Genomic DNA, 8,973 nt, shown 5'->3' on the forward strand with positions numbered 1-8,973 from the left:
CCATTGGAATTGCAAGCTCGGTGGTTCAAACTCACCAGCTGTTCCTCAGAAATCCTATACAGGGTCACTATGGGTCAAAACTGACTTGATGGCACTTAACAACAACAACAATAGTGTCTTTAATACAGTAAGAAAATCCCAGCTTATCAAAGGCCAGTCAAGAACTATAATGACAGAGAAATTTGTGAATTTTAATACATATGTAGATTCATTTAGCTAATGCCATGATTAAGATAGAGTACTGGTGTGGCAGTGTAGGATAAGCACTGTATACCACTAGCCACACTAATCATCAGCCGCTCTCAGAAGCCTTATGCAGAGTCTTTAAGAGTAAAAACTGACTCGACATCACACAACAACAACTAATGCTCAAGGGAAAGAATGACACCCCGAACTTCTTTGTGCTATACTACTTTAAGTCTCATCCTCACCCCCACCCCTAAATCTAGGCAATCACTGATATACTTTCACCAGTATAGTTCTGACTTTTTGAAAAAATAATATTAATAGAAGCCTATATCATTTAACCTTTGTGGACTGACTTCTTTCCCTTAGCCTTTGAGAGTCATCCAGATTGTGGGTATGAATCGTTCCTTCTTTAATTGTATGGATGTTTTCACAGTTAATTTATTCACTCATTGAAGAACTTTGGCTCTGTTTCCCCCTTTTATTTTTGTTTTTGTATTTGAATGTTTTTGCTAAGTTCTGGTGAGACAGTTCCAACTCATAGTGGCTGGTGTGTTCCAATCCCTGAACTTGCAGTTACCAGTCAAGTGCTTATCCTACAAGTTCACGCCATTACTCCAATTATGAACAGAACAGCTAAAACATTCGCTTATATATTATTGTGTGAAAATGAGTTTTAATTTCTCTAGGGAAAACTTGAAAATACATTTTTATAGGGTTGATTTTGAGGAAATATATTCTTAACAAGTAAGAATAATTGTGTGAAGGTCATTGTTGTTAAGTGCTGTCAAGTTGCTTCTGACTCATAGCGACCCTGTATAGGTTTTCTAAGGAGTAGCTGGTGAATTTGAACCAGCAAACTTGTGGTCTCCTTCAAAAATATTTAGAACAAAAAGACTAACATGAAAGATTTAGATTTAGTAACATTGTCTCTGCAGAAGTATATATACACAAAGAATAGAAATAACCCCAACTTATAATAACCTTACTGCACAAGAGTTGAACTGCTCCCATAGCATTCCCAAGATTGTCCATCTTTATTGAAGCAGACTGCCACATCTTTCTCTAAGAGCAACTGGTAGGTTTGAGCCACTGGCCTTAACAGTTTTAGTTGGAAAAATTTTCAAACCTTAAATAAAGTAGTTATTAACAGCTGTTGCTAGGTGTCATCAAGTTGGTTCTAACTCAGAGCGACCCGACCCTATGCACAACAGAATGAAACACTGTCTGTTCCTGTGCCATTATCACAACTGTTACTTTTGAGGCCATTGCTGCTGTCACTGTGTCAATCCAGCTTGTTGGGGATCTTCCTCTTTTTCAATGACCTTCTACTTTACCAAGCATTGTGTCCTTCTTCAGAGATTCGTCCCTCCTAATAATATGTCCAAAGTATGACAGATTAAGTCTCACTATCCTGGTTTCTAAGGAATGTTAGGGTTGTACTTCTTCTAACACAGATTTGCTTGTTCTTTTGACGGTCCATGGTGCTTATGATATTCTTCTCCATGACCATTATTAACAGTAGATGTGTCATTTTGCTGTCAATGCTGATACTTAATGAGGAGCTCAGGATGAAGAAATTATTACTATAAATAATTTATTATATGCATAGCAGTATATGAAAAAGAAAAAGACAGTATTTGATTTTTTAGATGGCTTAACAAGGAAGGCTCCTGATAGTGCATTGTCTACATGGTATCAGTTTGAAAGAAGAAAATTTAGTTAGACTATATTTTTGTAAGTCAAAAGAACTGAATAATAATTAACAAGTTCTTCCCTACAATAGACTTGGTCCTCTCCTTGCTATCCTAGGTAGAAAAATTGTTACAGTTTTACAGAAAATATTTCAGTATTATGCAAAAATTTCTAAAGAGTTTTTTTCTTTTGTATCTTTTTATTAACAGGAGGCAAGGCTGTTGGAGGAGCGTTGACACTGGGGTGAGCCTATGAGATGGTTAAAATAATCCAATGGCTCTATCGTCATCAATATTCTTTGCATCCAGGTTACCAACTATTTGTACTCCACCACTTTTTTTTTTCTCTATTTCCATTTATAAAGAAATAAAACTTATTTTCCTCAAATAAGTCACTATGATTGAGATATGCACCAGAATGCAAAAACATTTGAACTACAATGTTGGCAGTTCTAGCTCATCAGCCACTCCTCGGAAATCCTATATAGGGTTGCTATGGGTTGGAACCGACTCGACGGCACTTCACAACAACATATATATATATATATATCTTAGTAGTTTTCCCATCAAGGGAGAAAATTCATTTTGAGACTAGAAAAAGGATATGTAGAGAAAAACAAAGTAAAAATGCACTTATCAATGCCCGTTTTCCATTATAGGATATATATTCTATAAATATATGATGCATTTTCTATAAAGGAAGAAGCTCTCCTTTGCTCTTTACTTTTGTGGATCAATCTCTGGGCCTAGACCTTCTCATTAACAATGGGAATGAGCCATGGTTTATTCTTTCCTACCCCATCATGCCTCTGACTAAATTTCTCTACTTGTGACAAGGATAATTTACTGATTCCTTAGTTGATTCACAAGCCTGTCCTGAGAATTAATGAGGTGGTGCTCTCAAAGCACACGTATCGCTGATGAAAAGCTTCATATAAATGAAAAAAGTAATCTTATACTTAATTACAACTTGGATGTTGCCTGCTTGTCTCAAAATTTGATCTCCTTTGATACTTGACAGAGAGAATAGAATAAACAATAATTTGCAGAGCACATTGTTTATCTTAAGTTCTTCAACATTTGCTGCTCAAGATATTTTACCAAGATAAATGTGGAATTTACTTACTGTTTTATCTTTATGTATAAAACCTAAAGTCCTCATGTGCTGTAGGATAAGTACTGGACCATTAACTTCAAAGTTGGCGGTTCAAGCCTACCAGCCACTCCCTGGAAACCCTATACAGGGTTGCAATGAGTCAGAAATGACTTGATGGCAATTAACAACAACAACATAAAGAGATATTTTAAGTATTGAAAAACTTTAAAAAAGTAATCTGGAATTTATGTCATAGTTAAAAGATAATGGAAAATGATGCCCAATGAAAAGTCTGCCTCCCATATGTCACCCTTCATTTTTTTGTATCAATCCAGTATTTCATTATATAAATATAAGCAATATAAATATTAATTCTAAAATTTCCTACTTTTATGAAAAGGGCATATAATATCCATATTTACTTTACTTTTGTATCTTTTTTTTTTTTTTTAATGTACTTAATATATTCTGGCTATTTTTCTACATCAGAACTTAAAGATATGTCATTTCTTCTGTTTTACAAATTTATTTCTGTTGGTATTTTTTATTTGTTTATAGTTGTACCAAAGAGCTAAATAGTTATAGAAATGCTTCCTTCAAAATGACATATACAAGTACATGCAAAAGTAAGTAAAGCATATGGGTACTAGGAATTCTAGTTCATATATGCATGGGTTTGTTAAAAAAAAAAAAAAAAAAGGTTATATATGTCTCTGCAAATAGTGGGTGGCTACAGACAAGTACTCTCATTAATACATTTCTCTTTATCTTTTTAGGGTGCTTCAAAAAGGTCCAATTAAAATGATTCTTTCTGAGGAGATCAGTTTGGTCAATTAAACTCAAGGCAGAATGATTAATTCAGAAGATTATGCCAACAGTTTGGGGGACTCTAAATGGGCCATTTAAACACATTTCCTCAAAGGATACAAGATGATCACGGGGGCTTATTATGAAAAGTTTTATGAGAAAAAAGGCCAGGAATGTTGTGCCAAGAAAATGTTTTTCCATCAAGACAATGTACTTGCTCATTCTTCAAGGGTAGTAAGTGCTATGAGAATTTCATTGGGAAACCTTGTCCCATGTACTCTGAAATTCTGATCTTGCCCTTTTAAACTTTTTTTGTTTTGTTTCTCAAAGTAAAAGAACATTCAAAATTATTTGATTCCCTTGAGCCCAAAACTGCTGTTTCGATGTGAAAATTAAAGATAGCAGAATTCTTCTGGGAAGGAATAAACAGATGGAAACATGACCTTTACAAGTGTATAGACCAGATGGAGGATATGCTGAGAAAAAATACCTTTGAAATACAATTGATATTTTTGTTTAATAAAGGCTTCTATGATTTAGTAGCAATACTTTTTGTCTTGCCCTCATGTATGTGTGTGTGTATATGCACAACTATTTATTCCTGTTTTAATTTAACATAAGTCTATTGACCTTACTATAAAGCCTTTATTATTTTTCTTCTACAAGGCTGTGCCACTGTTCACACATTAAGTTATAAAGAACCCTCCAAAACTGCACTAATTCAAATGTAGGAATTGAAGAGCAGGGTCAAAGTCAGCACAAGAGAACTTTTCTTCAAGAATGTCTTTTAAAACTTCAAGAAACATTCATGCACCTCATATCCTTTCCTGTCTCGACAGCTGCCCAAACTTTCAGTAAGAAAGTTAGCAAGAATGAAAATGAAAATGGTGTTTGGCACACATTTGTTTTTCTGCAGATCCAGTGAAGGAAGTAAATTCTATCTAAATATGTCTTCCTATGGTCCTGGTGTGGCACTGTAGGATAAGCACTGGGCTGTGGATCACAAGATCCATGATTCGAACCCACCAGCTGCGCCTCAGAAACCCTATACAGGGTTGCTATGAGTTGAAATTGACTTGGCAGTACTTAACAACAAAATTGTCCACACAGAGTAATGCGAGTTTGGATGAATTGCTTTAAAGCTTAAGAATCTCCATTTATAAGCAATTTAATAGTTGGAAATGGGAAGTAGATTGTAAATTACATGGGGTTTTTTTTTTAGAATTATAGAGAAATATATAAAAATAAAAACCCTACTTCAAAGTCAATATGTTTGATATTATTCTAAAATTTCATAACGATTATGGTGTGGTGCTGTGGGTTAATGCGCCATACTGCAAAGTCGTTCGAACGGCAAGCTCACCAGCTGCTCCTCGGAAATCCTATACAGGGTCGCTATGGGTGGGAACCAACTCTACGGCACTTTACTTCACATGCACATAAAAGAGACAATTTGGTATACTTTAATTTGTAATTTCTTTTTTCCTTTTATGTTGTTGTGTTGTTAGGCGCCATCAAGTCCTTTCTGACTCATAGGGACCCTACGCACAACAAAATGAAACACTGCCCGATCCTGCACCATTCTCATAATTAATGTTATGTTTCAGCTGTCACTATGTTAATCGGTCTTGTTAGGGGTCTTCCTCTTTTTCACTAACCCTCCACTTTTTCAAGCATGATGTCATTCTCCAATGACTGATCCCTCCTGATAATATGTCCAAAGTATGAGACATGAACTTTGGCTATCCTCCCTTCTAAGAAGCATTCTGGCTGTATTTCTTCCAAAATAGATCTGTTTGTTTTCCTGATAGTCCTTTTATCTCACCCTTTTATAAATGAATGAACTCAATAATTCAATGTTGTTGTTAAGTGTCATCAAGTCAGTTCTGATTCAGAGAGACCCTGTATGGGTTTTCGGGTTGGTGAATTGCAATCGTTGATCTTGCGGTTCAAACCTTTGAACCGCATTCCAGTGCATTATCCCACAGCGCCACAGTTGTTGTTGTTGTTGTTAAGTGTGTTTGAGTTGGTTCCTACCCATAGCGACCCTGGATAGGGTTTCCAAGGGGCGGCTGGTGAGCTTGAACCGCCGACATTGCAGTTCAAACGACTTTGCAGTCTGGTGCATTAACCTACAGCGCCACAGCAGGACTCTCCACAATAGCCATGTATAGTTATAGATAAATGAAATGTTTTACTTGAGAATACACCATTGATATGATTGCCAACTTACCTGATGAACCAGTAATATCCATAGCTTTGAGATTTCTGCACTTGATGACTGTCAACGTCATACGCCCAGCAGTAGGCAAATAACAAAGGGAAAACATGATTTCCCCCAGGTCTATACTTTCCTAGAAAAGTAATAAATCATGTTAGTGATTTCAAATACCAAAGAACAAGAACAAAATAGAATTTAAGATGCTGAGTGAAAATCATTGTTACAGAATACTTCAACACCATTTAAAATGATTTCATTAAAGATATGGATAACATTGCAAGAAACTCTCTAAACCAAGGAAAAAAGTATCTACTTTTTTCTCAGTCTTCCTAAAATCAGCAAACGACACAATTCATCTAGAAGTGGAAGCCAAAAATCTAGTAGTCATTTTTTTATTCTTTTCTTTCCTTTACTTCTCTCTCCAATCCATGGGCAAGTCTTGCTATTTGTTGTTGTTAAGTGCTATCGAGTCAGTTCTGACCCATAGGGTTTCTTTATAGGGTTTCTGAGGAGTGACTGGTGAGCTTGAACCACTGACTTTGCAGATCAAACTGACTTTGCAGTCCAGTGCATTAATCCACAGAGCCACACTATAATAACTACAAATATATCCCAAATCAGTGAACTTCTTTTCAACTCTACTGCTATCCTGAACCCACCATCAACTCTTGCTAGTATTACATCAATACTGTCTAAAGCTGATCTCCCATCTCAGAATTTAATCTTCACACAGCAGTCAAAGTCATTATTATGAAATGCAGATCAAATTATATCACTCTTCTGATTAAAATAGTCTACGAACACACAAAATTCAAACTCCTTACCCTGGGTATATGTGGGATTATTATAAATCGTGATTTTCCTGGGAAAATCTTGTTTATACCTATTGCCCTTGTGCAATTACTAAATACTCTATGTCTTTGTTCAGAAAATACATCACAAACCCATTACATGGAAGGCCCCACATGATTTGAACTTAACTTGTCACACTAACTTCATCTCTTAACTCTCACCTTCAGTTCATTTTGCTGCTGACACAAAAGCCTTCGTTCTGTTAGAGAGATTAAATTTGTTCCTACTTTTGGGTTTTGCATTTTCTTTTAATTCTGACGAATGCTTTTTACTCTTATTATGTTTACGTGGCTGGTTCCTTTTCACCATACAAGACTCATTTCACACACATCTCCTCAGTGAGGCATTCCTCCATCATTCATTCTAAATTAGGGCCTTTCCTATTTGATATTCACCTACTTCCAGATCCTTAAAAATGTCTCCCTAATATGTATCACTGTCTGAAATAATCTTTTTATTTTATGCCTTCCTTGAGTTCCATATGTAAGGTTCAAAAAAGGAAGGCTCTTCTGGGTCTTATTTTCTACCTGCTACAAAGAACAAGGCACCAGGAATTGATGGAATAAAAATCGAAGGCTTTCAAGAAAGTAAGGCGGCACTGGAGGCACTCACTCATCTATGCCAAGAAATTTGGAAGACAGCTATCTGGCCAATTGATTGGAAGAGTTCCGTATTTGTGCCCATTCCAAAGAGAGGTGACCCAATGGAATGCAGAAGTCATCAGACAATATCTTTGATATCCTATGTGAGTAAAGTTTTACTAAAGGTAAAACTTTAGTAAGAAATTTAACTAAAAAAACTTAAGCAAGAAAATTTTAAGCTTAACAGAAATGGCTGTAAGCATACATTGACAGAGAACTTCCAGAGGTTCAAGCTGGATTCACAAGAGGACATGGAATGAGATATATCATTGTTGATGTCTGGTTGATCTTGGATGAAAGCAGAGAATACCAGAAAGATGGTTACTTCTGCTTTATTGACTATGCAAAGGTTTTTGATTGTGTGGATCATGACAAACTATGGACAACATTATGAAGTATGAGCATTTCAGAACACTTAATTGTGCTCAAGAGGAATCTGTACATGGACCAAGAGGCAGTTGTTTGAACAGAACACGGGAACACTGAATGGTTTAAAATTAAGAAAGGTGTGCAACATAGTTGCATTCTTTCACCATACTTATTCAACCTGTATGTTGAGCACTAATCTGAGAAGCTGGGTTATATGAAGAAAAACGTGGAATCAGGATTGGAGGAAGACTTCTGAACAACCTGCGATATGCAGATGATACAACCTTGCTTGCTGGAAGTGAAGAGGAATTAAAATACTTACTGATGAAGATCAAAGACCACAGCCATTAGTATGGATTGCATCTCAATGTACAGAAAACAAAAATTCTCACCACTGGATCAATAAACAGCATTCTTATCAACGGAGAAAAGATTGTAGTTGTAAAAGACTTCATTCTTCTTGGCTCAACCATCAACACTCATGGAAGCAGCAGTCAAGAAATCAAACAACGTATTGCATTAGGCAAAACTGCTGCACAAGACCTTTTCAAAGTGTTGAAGAGCAAAGATGTCAGCTTGAGGACTAAGGTGTGCCTGATCCAAGCCATGGTTTTGTTAATAACCTCATATGCATGTGACAACTGGACAGTGAATAAGGAAGACCATAGAAGAATTGATGTTTTTGAGTTATGGTGTTGGAGGAGAATATTGAAAGTTCTGAACAAGTGAATGCCAAAAGAACAAACAGATCTGTATTAGACAAGTGCAACCAGAGTTCTCCTTGGATGCCAGGATGTCTCTCATACCTCGGACATATTGTCAGGAGGGACCAGTTGCTGGAGATAATATCATGTTTGGTAAGGTGGAGGGCCAGAGAAAAGAGGAAAACCCCTAGTGAGATTGATTGGCATAGTGGCAGCATCAATAGGCTCAAGCATGGCAACAATTGTGAGATTGGCCCAGAACTAGGCAGTGCTTCGTTCTGTTGTGCATAGGGTTGCTATGAGTCAGTACTGACTTGATGGCACCTAGCAACAGCTCCTGGTATGGAGTCTTGTTATAGCATTGTGGATTAATGCGCTGGACTACAAGGTTGATTTGAACCAC

General features: G+C 36.4%; 1 protein-coding gene across 1 annotated transcript in view; it reads right to left on the minus strand.

The window, feature by feature from the left end:
- Positions 1-8,973, minus strand: part of LOC102832210 (synaptotagmin-10-like) — a 90,200-nt gene that overhangs the window by 8,261 nt on the left and 72,966 nt on the right. The window lies entirely within an intron of this gene.

The sequence above is a fragment of the Chrysochloris asiatica genome, unplaced genomic scaffold (genome assembly GCF_000296735.1).
Source record: "Chrysochloris asiatica unplaced genomic scaffold, ChrAsi1.0 scaffold00299, whole genome shotgun sequence".
In the NCBI taxonomy this organism is placed as follows: Eukaryota; Metazoa; Chordata; class Mammalia; order Afrosoricida; family Chrysochloridae; genus Chrysochloris; species Chrysochloris asiatica.